The 17,938-nt window shown below is 49.0% G+C and overlaps 3 non-coding genes across 3 annotated transcripts; 1 reads left to right on the forward strand and 2 right to left on the reverse strand.

Annotated features, from left to right (window-relative positions):
* Positions 1 to 1,854: 1,854 nt before the first annotated feature.
* Positions 1,855 to 1,926, reverse strand: Trnaa-cgc. The gene has a single exon. It is a non-coding gene; the product is annotated as a tRNA-Ala (tRNA).
* A 9,760-nt stretch (positions 1,927 to 11,686) lies between these two features.
* Positions 11,687 to 11,758, reverse strand: Trnaa-cgc. The gene has a single exon. It is a non-coding gene; the product is annotated as a tRNA-Ala (tRNA).
* Positions 11,759 to 11,876: 118 nt separating this feature from the next.
* Positions 11,877 to 11,948, forward strand: Trnaw-cca. Its single transcript has one exon. It is a non-coding gene; the product is annotated as a tRNA-Trp (tRNA).
* The last annotated feature ends 5,990 nt before the right edge of the window (positions 11,949 to 17,938 follow it).

Consider the following 17,938-nt stretch of genomic DNA (forward strand, 5'->3'; position numbering starts at 1 on the left):
TCTTAAGAGGGACTTTGCGAATATGCTCAGTATTGTTTTCGAAAAGCAGGGGATTGGTTAAGTTTCCACTTCTATTGCTCGCTCTTGCGCCAGTTGCATTAATGGCACCGGTATAGGGGGATACTGATCTCACTTCATGATAGGGGAGACATTCACGCTAGCTCTTAGTTATTTTGCCTTCCTGCTAAGCTTTTACCTGTTCAGATAGACAACGCATAAATAAGCCCCGTGTCCACATATCAGTATCATGAGACTCCGAACCAAGGACAATTACTACGTATTGGTGCCACTGTGCTTCAGTGCAGGGAGGAGGAGACGTCATGGCCAGGCCTCGGGTTTCGACCCCTGCCCAACGCGCCTCCCCCGAGCTGCACTGGGTCATTACAGTGAAAGCAATAAAAAAAAAAAAGTAGTTAAGGCGTCTGACTTAGAAAAAAAAATGGATAAGAAAAAAAAAACAAAAAAGTTGCAGAGCGCTGGTCTAGTAAACCAGAGGTCGTGAGTTCGATCCTCACAGGAGGCAAATGAATTTTGTAACAGCCCCTTCTACCGTAGATCTTACGAAAAAAGCGGTCAAGGATAAAAAAAATTATGAATGGGTGCGGTATTTAAGAAATGCTCCCGCAAATGAATAGTGCGAATGGTGCTATTAAAGTAGGCACCAGAAACTGCTGCTTTTGGCAGTCTCCGGAGAATGCCGACGTGGAATACTTAGTTCTTGTGATGTATTTTCTACCCCTGGTAGAGACCCTCGCGGATGTCGTCGTCGGCGCCGCCGCCGCTTTGGTAATAGCGGCAACTCGCCATTGTATGACATAGGGTGAGGTACCTTCTGCAACCGACTGAGATGGCAGTAAGCGATTGAAGCTGATTTGCAACCTCTTGTTTGATCAGCGTCATAAGGGCTTGAATGTAACTTGCGATGGGACACAGCAAGAAGTAGCGTCGCCTTTTTAGTACTGAAATTGGAGATGGAGAATTGCGTCAAAGATGGGAAATTCATTCCGGCAAGCGTACAAATGGCGAAAATGAGGTGTGTGTGGGGAAGAATATTGCGCCAGTGACCGTGTATCGTAATGGATAAGGCGTCAGACTTCGGATCCGGAGATTGCAGGTTCGAATCCTGTCACGGTCGGGTTTTTCCAGTTCTGCAAAAGACGCATGCTGTTTTACTGAGTTGTTTGAGTACTACAAATCTAGTTGAAAGTTGCTGCTGTCCGCTTCCTGGCTGCAAACCGGCGTCTACCTGAAGCTCAAGCAAGACAAAGGGGTTGTGTAGCGAAATTTTCGGCACAGTGCCGATCAGGAGAGTTTTTTGGAACTACTGCGTCTGACTCAGGACCCAAGAGCTACGCCACAGGCGTCTGCGCACAGTCGAGCATGTGTGTTGAATAATGGTGCTGATAGCCACGTATCATTTCAAGTAGATTTGATGCCTTTCGGAAAATTTATTTCATTGAATAGGATTGTAGCTCATTTGTGGCAGCAGGAAATAAGCTGTAAAAAAAAAAAAAAAAAAAATCGTAGAGCATTCGACTGCAGGTCGAGAGGTCCCCGGTTCAATGCCGGGTGCCCCTTCATTTTTCAGTATCTCGAAAAAACAAATGACGATTGTCGCGGTGAGTTGCAAATACATGTTTGAGATGCACCCTGCACGCCATACCGAAGGCTTTGGAGCAACATTTCAATGGGGGGGGGATCGCAGCCCAGGGTCTTGCAGGTCATCGTCCTCCCGCCATGAGGTCGAACTGTACGAAATCCACTTGCTTGGGGGAAGAATCTTGTACACTGAATTTTGTAGAATATGGTGATAGGCAAAAGTTTTCATGTACTGCTGCACGGAGAAACAAAAATTGGAGGAGCTGGGATTTGAACCCAGGACTTTCTGCATGCGAAGCAGACACTCTACCACTGATTCACACCCCCGCCAGAGCAAGTACATCTGGGACGAGTGTCTCGTGGATCCTACTGTCATTATTTCTTAGGTTTGAACGGTACAGTAAGTGTTCGAGGAACCTATTCATGACAAGACCTAAGCAGCGTCGACTCCGTGGCGCAACGGTAGCGCGTCTGACTCGACGACGACGCACATGGTGGAGGGGTGAACCCTCAGCTGTGAGCGAAGTTCTAGCGCTTTTGATGCGCTTCTCCTTCTTAATTGATGTGGAGAGAATGTGGGTGTGACATGACGGGTGTAGTTTCTTGACTTTTGTGCTGTGTTTTTTTCTTTTTTTTTTGTTTTTTTGTTTTTTTTTTTTTTTTTTAAAGATGAAAGGATAGTGAGAGTGATAGTTTAAGAAGTGGGAAAACGAAAGGCCCAATTGACTGGCCCGGTTTTTTTTCTTTTTTTTTTTTTTGAAAGAAGACAGGACAGTAGGAGGGACAGTAGGAGGGTGGTGGAAAACGAACGGCCCATAGACTAGCCGGGGTTTACGACTACATTACAGAGTTAAAGAGAGGAGGAGGAATAGTGGGAGACAGTGAAAACGAAAGGCCATTCTCCTGGCCTCTTCTTCTTCTCCATAGCGGCGTCTTGATGGTGACGGCAGTGAGTCTTGGAGTGGTGGGTTGGGGGGGCGGGGAGAGAGAAAGAAGTCAGAGGGTGACAGATGAAGGAGTGAAAGAGGAAAGGCCTGTCGTGAATTAGGCCGACAGTGGGGATTGGGGGTGTGGGTTGGCGGGGGGTGAATGACATGACATGTTGGGGGGAGGGTCTATGGTGTGAGAGAGTGATTGTCGCGAGGTGGGATGGCTATTGTATGTGAAGTCATGGGGGGCGAAATAAAAGGTCTGGCCATCGGGTGGTGGCCAGACAGTGAACACGGGTACCCAGGGAGAGGATTAAGGGATTAGGAGAGAGACGGGTTTGTTGGTAAAAGGACTGGGCTGCAGAGAGGATGCGGGTACGAAGGAGCGGCACTTCAGCCAGGAGGTGGAGCTCGTGGGTTGGGAAGTCGAAGAGGAGGCGGAGGGCACGCCGGAGAGCCCGGTTCTGGATGGTTTGGAGTCGGCGGAGGTGGGTGGGGGCAGCATTGCCGCACACCACCGCCGCGTATTCAAGGATGGGGCGAACAAGGGAGGTGTACAGTCTAACAGCAAGGTGCGTGGGGAGGGAAGAGGTGGCGTTGATGAGAGGGTAGAGCAGGCATAGCCGCCCCATTGCTTTACGACGCACCTCGTCGATGTGGGGGCGCCAGGTTAGGCGTTGGTCCAGGGTAACACCCAAGTACTTTGCAGTACGAGTCCAGGGGACTGGGGTACCAAGGACCGCCACCTGAGGGAGTCGAATGGGAATACGGCGTCGGCAGATGATAAGGGCTTGGGTTTTGGAGGGATTAAATGCCAGACGCCAGGTCCTAGCCCAAACGGTTAGGGACTCTGTAGTCCCCTGGAGCCGCTGTTGAAGAACTGCCGCACTCCGAGAACGAGAGAAGAGTGCAGTGTCATCTGCGTAGAGAGCTAATTGTACCCTCGGCGCAGAGGGCAGATCAGCTGTAAAGAGGGAGTAGAGTAGCGGTCCAAGTACGCTGCCTTGTGGTACTCCTGCTCTGATTCGTCGTCGTGTGGATTTCCCATCTGGGATCCCGACATGGAAGGTGCGGCCTTCCAGGTATGTGGCTATAAGCCGTACATGGGACACTGGGAAGCCAAGGGAAAATAATTTGTAGAGCAGCCCCTCGTGCCAGACCGAGTCAAACGCTCTGGACACGTCGAGGAGTATGGCCCCAAAGTACTCCCTACGTTCTATGGCGTCCAGTGCCTCTTCTACAAGGCGCAGGAGTTGGTGAGTGGTTGCGTGTCCCTGCCTGACGCCAAACTGCTCATCAGGGAGGACTCGTTCTCGGGCAATGTGGTCGTTTAAGGTACAGCCTCTCGAACACCTTGGAGATGGCGGGCAAGAGGCTGATGGGGCGATAGCTGGCAGGGGAACGAAGATCCTTCCCAGCCTTGGGTATGGCGACCACTTGAGCATGTTTCCAGGCAGTGGGATATTGCCTGGTTGAGAGGATGTTGTTGAAGGTGGCCGTCAGGATGGGAATAGTAGCTGGGGGTAGCTGCTTGAGGAGGGCATTCGTCAGCTTTTCAGGGCCGCCAGCTTTCTTGGATTGGAGGTGCCGCAATTGCAGTTCTACCTCCTCTTCATTAATGGGGGTGATTTCATCCTCAGGGAGTTGAGGGAGGCGTGCCGTTACCAGGCGGATATGGTCGGGGTCAACGGGGTCATTGACCGGGGTGAAGTTGTGCGCGAAGACATCCGCCAAGGCGTTAGCCTTGGCATCTGGTTCGGACACAAAGTCATTGCCGACCTGGAGTGGGGGAATCCGTTGCCCTCGCCTCAGAAAGCTTTTTGTGAGCCGCCAGGCGGACGGGTCACTCAGGTCAATGGCAGAGATTTTGTTCTCCCATTCCTGATTGCGGTGGTCTTGCACCGCAGCCTTGATTTGGCGCTGCAGTCTATTGATGAGGCGCTTGGTTGCCGGGTTCCGAGTGAGCTGCCATTCTCGGATGATCCGGTTTTTCTCTGTGATGAGGGCAAGGATATGGTGGGGGAGAGGACGCAGATGATCTGGGGGCCGGTGTGGTTTGGTGAGGGGTCGCTGCTGTTGCAGCATCTAGGACAACGGTGGTGAGGTGTATTAGGGTACGATCTGCGTCCGTTTGATCGGCAGCAGGGATTGTGGGTAGGGCTGCTTCGACCCTTCTCTGGTAGGACTGCCAGTCAATACCGCGGATGTTCAGGCCATCACTCGGCGCGGTCGGGGTTCCAACGAGATCGATGGAACAGATGACCGGGCAGTGGTCAGAGGCAAGAGCGATGCGGTTGGCTGCAGTGATGGGGTTGGGTAGCCCTTTCACCACTGCGATGTCTAAAACATCTGGGGGATGTCCTCCAGAGGGGTAAATGGTGGGGTCGTGCGGGCCGATGGTGCGGGCATGATGCCGCTCAGTGACCCGGAGGAGTCGACGACCTGATGTGTTTGTTAATCTACTGTTCCAGGCAGCGTGTTTAGCATTGAAGTCACCGCCAACGAAGACGTCGTTGCCGAGCGACAGCAATGCTTCATAGTCCGGTGTTTCTAGAAGGCCTCGTGGTGGTCTACAAAGAGCCACAAACGTGATGGGACTCCTCACCGTGTGGACGACGACGCCAGTGGCTTCCACAGTGTTGAGTGGGGGGAGGGAAATAGGGTGGTGGCGGAGGGAGTTACGAACGTACACCGCCGTGCCACCATAGGCGGTGGGCCTGTCTGTCCTGTAGCAGGAGTAGTTTGCTACACGGACGAAAACACCGGGTTTGAGATGTGTCTCTGTAACAAGGCAAATATCAACCCTCTCATCAAGGAGGAACTGTCGGAACTCCCCCTGTTGTTGGGGAGACCATTGGCATTCCAGATCATGGCTGTCAATCCATGATGTCTAACAGCCATGACTGGTCGGAATGGGAGTGGTAGTGGTGGCGGGGAACATGGATTGGGAGAGGGCGGTGGCAAGTTGGTGTGGGATGGTTTGGAGGAGGGAGTTGAAGGTGCCGGAGATTGCTGAGGTCAGTGCTTCAACAACATGGGTGATGAGGTCGTTGAGGTGGGTGGGAGCAGAGGATGGGGAGGGGAGAGGGTGCTGCTGGGACTGTACCGAGGTGGGAGAGGGGGTAGCAGTGCTTAACGCCTGCTGGTGGGATGGGGAAGGAGCAGCGAAGCGTGACACCCGCCGTGGGGAGGGGGAAGCAGTGCTTGACACCTGCTGGGGAGGGAGGTGAGGGAAGGCTGTTGGGGGGGGGTTGGATAGGGATGGAGAGGAGGGGGGGGTGGGTAGGAGCCCGGAGGGGCGGGATGGGAGCGAGACGCATGGGGGGGGTGGGCCCACGGCGCCGAACCTGCCAGGTCACCAGAGTAACTGGTGCCCGGGCGGACCGCCGTCGCCGGCCCAGCAAATCGTTTCTGGGTTGCCTTGAACGATTTGATTTTTGGGCAGCCCATGTAACTGCCCGTGTGATTTCCTCCACAGCGGGCACAGGTAGGGGGGCGTCTCGGGGTTTAGTGCACTCCGAGGAGGCCTGTCCCCCGGCACACTTCACGCAACGCACCTCACGGGTGCAATCACCCGCAAAGTGCGCCAGGCCCTGGCAACGGTAGCATACCAGGGTCATCCTCCTGGAGCGCGGTTTCTCCATCGTCACGCAAACGCGATCGATGAGTGAGAGGGTTAGGAGGTGGCGGTTCTCCGGCGTGCCAGGGGCGGAGACGAAGAAGAGTGGGGTGGGGAGTCGGGTACGAGGGGAAATGATCCTGGATATGATTGTGGTGGTTATGTTCAATGCCGTGAGTGCCTTCCTCAGGTCGTCATCAGAGTACTCCATGGGGAGCCCTCTGACAACCACCTGAAGGCGGCGGGTCCTTTTAAGGGGGGTGGAGAAACTTATGTTGCGCTTACTGAGGATATGGAGTGTCTTAGCAAGGTCTGCGGCGGACTGGAGATGCAGGCGATAATTATCTGCTCCAGACCATTTTATACGGAAGGGGTATTCAGTGTGAGTAGTTAGGATATCTTGAAGCTCTTTGTAGGGTCCCTTGTGTTGTATGTAGATGGGAGGGGGGGGGGGGTGGCTGATGGTTGGGGGGGCGGGGGAGTGGGAGGAGTGTCTGCGGCACGTCGGACAGTGACGTGGTGAACTGGCGACGAGGTGCCGTTTTGCGCGGCACCTGGAAGCCCTCCGCGTCAACAATGGCCTTGTTCTTTTTGGATAGGCCGCGTTCGGCGGGCTGGGTGGCCTCGGAGTCTGATGACGAGGCTAACTGCCGCTTCCGACGCTCAGCGACCGGGCGCCGATGGTCGTCATCAAACTCCATCACGCTCCCGCCATCGCTGTCGTCGGTCGCGGCAGTCATGTTCAGATAGAGGAGGGCCTGACGCCGAACAGGGTCGACCTGCAGGTCCCCCTCCTCTGCAGCATCGCGGAGGGCGATCATATGTTCTTCTAGTCCCTCCATTAGGTCAGCTTCTGTCATTACAGACGACGTGGTGACGTCGTTGGGTGCCGGATGCGGTTTAGGAACGCATACAGCATCCTCTAAGTCCGGCATGTCGAGTGGTGGTACGGCAGGGGGGGGGGGGGAGGGGGGAGCGGGATCTAGATCTCGGCGCACGCGGGCTTGTCCCACATGAAGGGGGCCCTGATGCGCATTTTTCCCTAGTAGCCCTAGGTGCAGTTTCATTGATGACTGCATCAATGAAACTGCAACCGGGAGTGGCAGGGGAGGGGCAGATGACTGTAGATGTGATGGTTGTGGTGGTAATGGTTGTGGTGGTGATGGTGGAGATGCAGATGGCGGTGGTTGTAGGCAGCGCAATAACGCCGCCGGCTGCGGCTGTCCTCGTCCGTTTCGTAGGCCCAGTCGTTACCGTCGTCTGCATCTCCACCATCACCACCACAACCATTACCACCACAACCATCACATCTACAGTCATCTGCCCCTCCCCTGCCACTCCCGGTTGCAGTTTCATTGATGCAGTCATCAATGAAACTGCAACCGGGAGTGGCAGGGGAGGGGCAGATGACTGTAGATGTGATGGTTGTGGTGGTAATGGTTGTGGTGGTGATGGTGGAGATGCAGATGGCGGTGGTTGTAGGCAGCGCAATAACGCCGCCGGCTGCGGCTGTCCTCGTCCGTTTCGTAGGCCCAGTCGTTACCGTCGTCGAGTGCAGGGTCGTTGTAGGTGGGGGGCCGGATGGGGCCGCCGACGGAGCAAGCTCCGCCGGACGGCGATCCGCCACACCCGTCGCATCGCAACACACGTCGTTCGCCCGCGGCATCCCAGCTCGGAATCGCGTCTGACTCCAGATCAGAAGGTTGCGTGTTCAAATCACGTCGGGGTCACAATGAAATTTTCGTTTACGAAAGCCATAGGCGAGTATGTCAGTTTAATCAGATACCAAACGATTACGGAGAACGGACGAACAGAACTTGCTTGAAAAAAAGCTACTAGTGCAATTTTCGCGTTCTGACATTAAGGTGAAGGCGCCGACTCGCACTTTCTCCAGGCGCGAAGTGTCTAGTATTTTTGATATTTATATCGTTTAACGCTAATATATAACTGAGAGATAATGATTACGCAATATTTTGCTCGATTAGACGTCTTTAGCCAGGCAGAGTATAATATTTTTCCTTAAGTTATGGGAACGGAAAGATCGTGAAAGGGGGTATAGCTCAGTCGTAGAGGGAGTTGGGCCGCCTCGTACGAGAGTTGCGATTGACTGACACGTGGGAGCTCATTAATGGAGACCGCCCCTGCTTCACGTTCCACACATCTACGTCGTCCAGTCGACTTGATAGAATTTATGTCACACAGTGTTTACGTGCCAATGTCGGCGGGCCTGAAACGTGGCCAGTGTACTTTTCTGACCATCTCGCCTATCACTGTCTCCTGAAAATGCCTCGACAGAACATCTTTCGTGGCAGAAACATGTGGAAACTCAACGTCGCTGTTCTTCAAGAAGATGATTTGCGAACACGAATGGAAGTCGTGTGGGGCGCCTGCAGCAGGCGACGACGGAACTTCATCAGCACCATATGCTGGTGGTACAAATGTGCGAAACCTCAACTCATCCGTTGCTTAAAAACGTACTGTTATGAACGAAACCGCGACCAACAGAGTATGTTCGAATTTTACTTCCGCTGCCTTCGGGAATTATATGAAAGCAATTGTCCAACAGCAGACACCTTTTTACGAATTAAAAAAGTCAAGGCGAAATTAACGGCATTGAAGAGGAAACGAATGGAAGGTATTATGATCCGATCCAGGGACCATCATAGCACGGCGGGGGAAATACCCTCGGTATATCATCTTGGGGCAGAGAAGCGTCGCGCACAGCGTAAAATGATCTATAGTCTCCGGACAGAGGACGGTAACCAGGTGAATGATCAAGGCGGCATCAAGACATGTGTAGCAGAATACTACACTAAGCTTTATGCCTTGGAACCCGCGGACGAGGAGTCTGTGATACGTATGCAAACTAGCCTACCTGAAAGACTGGACCCACCAGATGTAGACCTGTTGTTGGCGGACACAACCCCACAAGAACTCAAATCAGCGCTCCAAAAGGCGCAGGGAAATAAATCTCCTGGTGCGGATGGGCTACCGGTGGAATTTTATAAACAGTTTTGGTATTTGCTAGAAAGGTGTTTTGTTGAAATATGTAATGAAATTAAAGAAGGGCAAAATATACCTGAAGGCTTCAACGACGGCATCATCGTTCTCATCCCTAAAGAATACCCCTGTAACGACATGAATAAATTCCGCCCCATTTGTTTACTTAACACGGACTACAAGATAGTAGCCCGCGTCATGGCAGCCAGGATCAAACGAGTCCTTCCTAAAATAATACACCCTAGTCAGACGGCGGCGGTTCCTGGGCGCACGATCATTAAGAGTCTGACTGACTACAGAGAGATCATCAGCTACTGCGCAACTACAGGTCTGGAAGCGGCAATTTTAGCACTCGATCTTAATAAAGCCTTTGACAGGATCCGACACCATTACCTTTTTCCGTTGATGACCCATCTTGGATTTGGAGAACAATTCGTCCAGATGATTAAAAATCTTTTGAACCGGGCCACGTCAAAGATCAACGTTAATGGACATCTTACGCACTCAATTCCTATAGAGAAGTCTATCCGCCAGGGCTGTCCCTTGTCAATGACGCTTTTTGTCATTGCGATTGAGCCACTCATTAGGAGGATCAATCAACAGCTCCCAGGAATAAATATATATGGCAGCACCATTACTTGCATTGCATATGCGGATGATGTGGGGGTAGTGCTTACTTCTGCACATGACCTTCGTGACGTGCAGTCTATCGTTCAGGACTATGAACAAGCGTCCGGTTCGAAACTCAACAGACGTAAAACAAAATTGCTGCCTTTGGGGAATGGGTTCCCCTTCCACGGGACTGACGAATATGAGCGAACCGACAATCTGAAACTTCTCGGTCTCAAAATGTCCAGTTGCCCTCTGAAAACGACAGCGGCGGCTTGGAGGGACATTCTCAACATGACGAGAGCGTGCCTGCAACAGAATAATAGTAGAGTACAAAATTTACTACAAAGGGTACATTTTGTAAACACAAAAATCTTATCGAAAATTTGGTATGTAGGCCAAATACTACCTATAATTGATAAAATAGCCAGTCGGGTGATGGCAGCTGTCGGTTGGTACCTCTGGCGAGGTGATATCTTCAAAGTGGGAATCAATGTGACGACACTCCCCCCCAGTCATGGGGGCCTTGGTGTGGTCGATGTTGACGCTAAATGTCGAGCACTTCTGATACGTAGAACTCTCCAAATTTATCACGAATACCCACACAGTGTACTCAGAGCTGTCATCGAGTCACACAGGCCCATTAGTTTAGAGGCCCCTGTCCGCTTGGACTCCATACCGCCTACATTCAATCACATCAGGAGGTTTTTGCTTGACATGAGTTACCTTCGGCGGCAGACCACTGTCTTACGCGACAAAACAACAGCAGAGCTTTATAAGTATCTGAACGACAATGGTCGAAAGAACAGAATGGAAATCAAGCACCCACATATACGGTGGTCCAAGGTCTGGAAGAACATAACTAATACGGTCCTGGATACGGGAATCAGATCCACGTGGTACAAGGTAGTGAACGAAACAATTTCTACTAAGGAAAAGCTCCACAGAATCAAGTTGGCAACCACCGAGAAGTGCAGCGACTGCGACCTCATAGATACACTGCAGCACAGATGTATCTGTGGGGAAAATAAAAAGATATGGGAATGGTGTCGGCGGCAACTGGCGCTGGTCGGGAGAACTACGATCACGGCAATAACACCCGAGATGATACTGCAGCCTGATAACGACCTTTTCCCCCCGTCGAAACGGAATATGTGGACCTGGTTGGCAGGCCATACAATAGATTATATTATGACTAAAAGAAAAGACGATACGTATGATGATTTCAGAATCTACAGTGTAAGTAAAGCGACACAACTTGTCAGTAACCCCAATATAAAATACTTTTTGCCAACTACCCAATGGCGCTCGAACTAACCAAGCTTTAATTAAAAAAGTAAGGAACAATAAAGGAAAAAAAAGGTAAAAAAATAAACAATATAATATAAAAAAATAAAAAAAACATAAAATAAAATAAAAAAAATAACATATAATAAAATATAGTCCCGCGCACACTACTAACATGAGAAGATTACGGCGGGCAAAAAAAAAAAAAAAAAAAAAGTGGCAGAGAAAAAAAAAAGTTGGACTAGGGGTATGATTCCTGCTTAGGGTGCAGAAAAAAATATATTTAAAAAAAAAAAAAGTCGTAGAGCATTCGACTGCAGATCGAGAGGTCCCCGGTTCAATCCCGGGTGCCCCCTTCATTTTTCAGTATCTCGAAAAAACAAATGATGATTGTCGCGGTGAGTTGCAAATACATGTTTGAGATGCACCCTGCACGCCATACCGAAGGCTTTGGAGCAACATTTCAATGGGGGGGGGGGGGGGGGGGATCGCAGCCCAGGGTCTTGCAGGTCATCGTCCTCCCGCCATGAGGTCGAACTGTACGAAATCCACTTGCTTGGGGGAAGAATCTTGTACACTGAATTTTGTAGAATATGGTGATAGGCAAAAGTTTTCATGTACTGCTGCACGGAGAAACAAAAATTGGAGGAGCTGGGATTTGAACCCAGGACTTTCTGCATGCGAAGCAGACACTCTACCACTGAGTTACACCCCCGCCAGAGCAAGTACATCTGGGACGAGTGTCTCGTGGATCCTACTGTCATTATTTCTTAGGTTTGAACGGTACAGTAAGTGTTCGAGGAACCTATTCACGACAAGACCAAAGCAGCGTCGACTCCGTGGCGCAACGGTAGCGCGTCTGACTCCAGATCAGAAGGTTGCGTGTTCAAATCACGTCGGGGTCACAATGAAATTTTCGTTTACGAAAGCCATAGGCGAGTATGTCAGTTTAATCAGATACCAAACGATTACGGAGAACGGACGAACAGAACTTGCTTGAAAAAAAGCTACTAGTGCAATTTTCGCGTTCTGACATTAAGGTGAAGGCGCCGACTCGCACTTTCTCCAGGCGCGAAGTGTCTAGTATTTTTGATATTTATATCGTTTAACGCTAATATATAACTGAGAGATAATGATTACGCAATATTTTGCTCGATTAGACGTCTTTAGCCAGGCAGAGTATAATATTTTTCCTTAAGTTATGGGAACGGAAAGATCGTGAAAGGGGGTATAGCTCAGTCGTCAGTTCGCCGGCGGACGGCGTGGAGGTAGGACGTAGTGTGGTGTGCGCTGCGCCGTCTGTGCTTCCGCGTGGTAAGTCTTGCGCTTGCTGCGGATTAAAACTCTTTTTATAGAACGCTTCGAGAAGTAATGAGTAGCATGCAGTGATGGCTCAACCAAGTCGAAAAGATACGTTGAAACTTACCTTTGATCCTCGATATGTTAGACCCAAGTCGTTTGACGTAGAAAATTGGTTAGAAGAAGATGTGAAGCTCTCCTTTAATGATGTAATTGGGATCCACCTGTCGATTGTAACTTGTGTCGTGTTTGTTAAAATGCGTAGTTCCGAGTTGTGCGAGAAAATAGTTGAATCTTCCGGAGGTGTCATGAAATTTAAGCACTCAGATGGAAACGTTGGTGAAGTCACCGTTGCACATGCTGGTTTTGGCATTCGCACAATTCGAATCTTCGAGTTACCTTTTGAGATTACAACAGACCAAATTAATGCTGTAATTTCATCCTTCGGGAAAGTGCTCAGCAACTTTGCCGAGAAATGGTCAAGCGCGCATAAATTCCCAGTATTAAATGGCGTACGTCAGCTTCGTGTAGAGTTACAAAAGCACATCCCGTCGTACATCAATGTCTGCGGATATAGAGGGATTGTAATTTATGACGACCAACCGCGAACCTGTGCCGCCTGTAACAAGCCTGGGCACGTTCGCGCAGAATGTATACAGCGGCGCGTTGCACAGCTGCCGGCCGGCGAGGCCGCCAGGCCACCGGCGATGACAACACTGCCAGGAACCTACGCCGCCGTGGCACGCGAACGGCCGACTGTCTCCTCAGCCCCTGAATCGTGTGCAAATACAAATTCTCCAAACACTGAAATTCCGATGGACGTCAGTGCCGTCATAGCTAACGACCTACAAGAGTCCCGCCAATCTACGGAAACAGTTGAAGTTCCACCGACACAGGCACCTGCAATTGTAAAGGCAGCAGATCCGCCGGAAGCTGAAGACCGACACACCTTGCAGGAAAGCGACACTAACGTGGATACTGAAGAAAGTCCGTCGAGAGGCAATTCTCCGAAGAAAAATAAGAAACGCCGGCTGGCGCGCAAAGGTGCAGAGGAGACAGCTCCCACACTCCGACAAAAAGCGAAGGAAATAGGTAGTACCTTACGCCAACAGATCTGTAGCAACACGAAAGCGACACCAGTTTCTGTGGAGCGTTCCCCTTCTGCGCTGGAAAAACGAGACGTCCAAGGAAAGCCAACAAAGAAAGCATCCAACGACCCTCAAGAAACGAGTCACTCTCATGAAGCTTCACTCGTCCCACCCACGACGACAACCTCCACCAGCTGGGCAGACGAAAGCGACCATAACAATGCCGACGCTGAAATGACAGAAGTTTCAGAAACTCAGACAGACTGTAAGCTAGCCCCACAGGTGGCTGATTTCTTCAACGACGACGTCTCCGCGAACGAACATTCTAAAGAACAAGGACACACCGCTGAAACATTTGCTACCGGAGAATATTATTAAGATGCGTTTTAAAGCTGACGTTTGCGAGACAAAACAGAAGAATGTTTTTTAAAGTTAGATCAAGTAGAATGAAGAATAACTGACATACAAGCATACAAAATCGCGACAGTAAACCTTAATAAGATTCACAGTGCCTTTAAACTACAGAACTTAAAAGATTTTATATATGCTTCTGACAGTGACATTATACTTTTACAAGAAGTGACAGACATTGAGCTTGGTAACGTACCTGACTTCAACGCCATTACAAACCCAGGGCATGGAGCGGAAATGGGCACGGCTCTGCTCACAAAGGAGGGCATAGTAGTCCAAGATGTAGTAAAACTACCAAACAGTAAAGGCATAGCGGCCACAATAAACAACATACGGCTCATTAACGTGTATGCCCCTTCAGGATCCAGTAACAGGCACCGCAGAACGGAGTTCTTTAAAAAAGAAATTGTCCCACTATTTGGAACTCGATATGATCACCTTATCCTAGGAGGAGATTTTAATTGTGTTTTGCATGCCAAAGACCAAACTCCCAATTTTAACAAGTGTACTGAACTGGAACGTATAGTTAATGACTTAAGACTAATAGACTCATGGGAACATATGCACGGTGCAGCCCCTGGCTTCACCCACGCCACAAGTCACTCGGCGAGCCGTCTCGACAGGATATATGTAACGCACAATTTGAAACACCTCATTTTGCAGTCCGAAGTATGGCCTACCGTTTTTTCAGATCATGCTGCTTACATATGCACAATCTGTTGTGTCGGTAGCTGGGCCGACACCGTGAAGTTGAGATGGCTGAAAAGGCAAGCTAGACTAACGCAGACGGGCGTGATGTACTGGAACAGGATACGTAATTAATGTTAGGAAGAAAAGTACGGAGCAGGATTAATACTTATCTTTAATATCATTGTGGTACATCGATCTTGACGATACACAGGAGACTTTAAGTTTAATCACTGTATGGCTAATGCGCCTTGCTAGTTCGTAGCCATTAACTTAGCTGATGGCTATTCTGTCTCTCGGCTAATGAGAGAGAAAGGCTTCGTACATCTGGTCGGTAGCTAGGTTCTCGTACAACTGGGGCGAGTGCTCTCTCGTATCACGAGACCTGCCTTGGTGGTGGCGCTAGGTCTGCGATTACACAGTGGCGACACGCGGGTCCGACATGTACTACATGGACCGCGGCCGATTTAAGCTACCACCTAGCAAGTGTGGTGTCTGGCGGTGACACCACACAATCAATCTGATAAAACAAGGGACATTCAGAGGTCGAGGCACATGGAAGCTCAATGTGTCACATCTGGAAGACCATGCTTGTCAGGAGGCATTTCACAAGGTATGGAGAGAGTGTGAAAGCAAATTTAGCTCGTACAACTCTGGCACTGACTGGTGGCTGAAACATGCCAAACCTAAAATACGGAGGATTTTCATAAACTACTCCAAAGATAAAAACTTTTGGTACAAATCAACTATAGAATTTTACTTTCAGTGTCTAAGGGATTTGTACAAGTGCGTTGCAACAGTTGTGGACAACTACGAAAGAATTAACAAAATTAAAGCAAAAATCTTAGCACTACGGCGTAAACAACTGGAAGGCTACCAAATAAGGTCGCGTGCCCAGAACTTAGCCCAGCACGAGGTCACTTCCATTTATCATGTCATTCGTGAAAGCAAAAGGGCGGCTCGCAAGATATTATCTGAAATAACAACTGATGATGGAAGGAAGCTGACGAAGCAAAGAGAGATTAAAGAGGCAATCGTACAGCATTTTGAATCCTTAATGTCTAGTCAGCCGGTTGACGAACAGCTTCAAGACGAGTTAATGATTAACCTCCAGGGCAAAGTATGCCACGCGGAAGCACAAACTCTCATCTCGGAAGTGACTGAAGAAGACGTCGAAGAAGCTATGTATGGAAGCACGAAAAATAAGGCTCCAGGGGCAGATGGAGTTCCGGCAGAATTTTATCGCAGATTCAGTGGCCTCGTAAAAGGCAAGTTTACTCTCATCTGCAACGAACTGCTAAACCCTGACAATGACATCCCGAAGGAATTTCGTGAGGGACTCGTAGTGCTAGTGCCAAAAACTACCAATACGAAATCTGTAAGCGCTCTGAGGCCAATTACGCTTTTAAACAGCGATTACAAAATCTTTGGCCGCATCCTCGCTCGCAGGCTGAAAACCACAATGACCAGCGTCACTGGCCCTTATCAAACAAGTGTGGGCAAAAACAGAAGAATTCTCCAGACCCTCTGTGATTACAGGGACCTAATCTCAACGGCCGACGTCTGCAAAATAAAATGTGCACTCATCTCACTCGACTTTGACAAAGCCTTCGACAGAGTTAATCATAGTTTTCTCCTTCGCACCATGGGCGCAATGGGCTTCCCACCTCTATTCATTGCGGTAGTAAGAAATACAGTAACAAACAACTCAGCCAGATTTGTCATCAATGGACACATTAGCCGCCCGATTGCCGTCACCAGCTCCATTAGGCAAGGGTGTCCAATGTCAATGGCACTCTTCGCCATCGCCATCGAGCCCCTGCTTGCCTCCCTTATGAAACATCTACAAGGACTACAAATACATGGAGAAAAGATCGTGTGCAAGGCATACGCTGATGATGTTGGCTTCCTAGTCGTGAATGGCGCTGAAGTACAGAGCGCACTACGAATAGTAACAAAATATGAACAGGCATCTGGTGCAAAACTTAATAGAACAAAGTCGGGGATTTTCAACATCGGCCGTGGAATTGGGACGCAAACGCAGGATCTGTTACGCGAGCTTGTAACCATGAAATGTCTCGGCATAGATTTTAAAAGAAATATCAAGCATACTATTGCTGCGAATTATCGAAAATTACTTAACAGCATACGCGCCTCTGTACAAGCACATAGTATTAGGAAACTCGATGAACTTCAAAAAGGAACAGTGGCAAATGTATACATTACATCCAAAGTTAATTATGTAGCACAAGTTCTGCCACCACCTGCGACTTTGTTGAAAAGCATCGCATCTGCACTAGGACACTTTGTGAGCCGCGGACGTATTTTCAAAGTCAAATATGACATTCTGATGCTCCCTACGAAATGTGGTGGGTTAAATCTTACCGATGTCAGCAAAAAAGCGCAAGCCTTATACCTTGCTACCACATACAAACAATGGAAAGAGCCAAGTGGTACCCTTGCTGCACATTTGTTAAACGAAATAGCTCCTGCTGACGTCACTGCACCTATAAATGTCCAACACATACCCAACGGACTATACCACTTGAAATACTTTTTCGTAGAATACAGCTATATGCAGGCAAGGATTCTTGGAAAAGACATCATGAAAGTAAAAGAACTTTATAATAACTTGATGAAAGACAAACCCAGAAACGACGTAGAACAAAAGTATCCTTGTTATAACTGGGAAACAATATGGGAAAATATTCACTGCCGGAACTTGCCAACGTATGTCAAATCGACCTGGTACTATGCTGTAAACAGAAAAATTACGACGAACTCTAAACTTCACTCTATTCGATTGGCCGAATCACCGCTGTGTCCATTATGTAAAATACCAGATACCGAAGAGCATAGATTGCTGTGTGACAGGGTAAAAGAAATATGGCTCTACATAAGACAAAAGATAGCGAGCATCAGCAGAACTACGCCCAATGCCGTTACGACTGCTGAATTTTTAAACCCTGACGGTATACCTTACCCTAAAACAAAACGAAATGCAATTAACTGGTTGAAAGGCCAAACGATGCATTACGTCCTAACAAAAGAATCAAGCAATAGGGAGGACTTCTGGGTATACCTTACAACTGAGCACCACAAGTTGATGTGTACTAAAAAATACAAAGAAAATTACGCAAACTTTTTAACTAAAACAATCCTGTAACCATTAGAAATGCGTAATTTACATTGCACATTCAAGCTTCACGTAGCAGGAGGAGGATTTCCAACAGAAAGTAGTCAGTATCTATTACTTTGGTTTCGGAGAAACACAGTGATGAAACTGGTATATGCCATTTATTTAGTTTCTGTTTTTCTTTCCTTTTCTTTTCACAAGAAGACACATTTATGTTAATTAAGTGTAAAATCAAGCAGAAGAAGCCTATTTTACTTCATTACCTTCTGAAAAA

This window comes from Schistocerca piceifrons, chromosome 3, assembly GCF_021461385.2.
Source record: "Schistocerca piceifrons isolate TAMUIC-IGC-003096 chromosome 3, iqSchPice1.1, whole genome shotgun sequence".
NCBI classification, from domain to species: Eukaryota; Metazoa; Arthropoda; class Insecta; order Orthoptera; family Acrididae; genus Schistocerca; species Schistocerca piceifrons.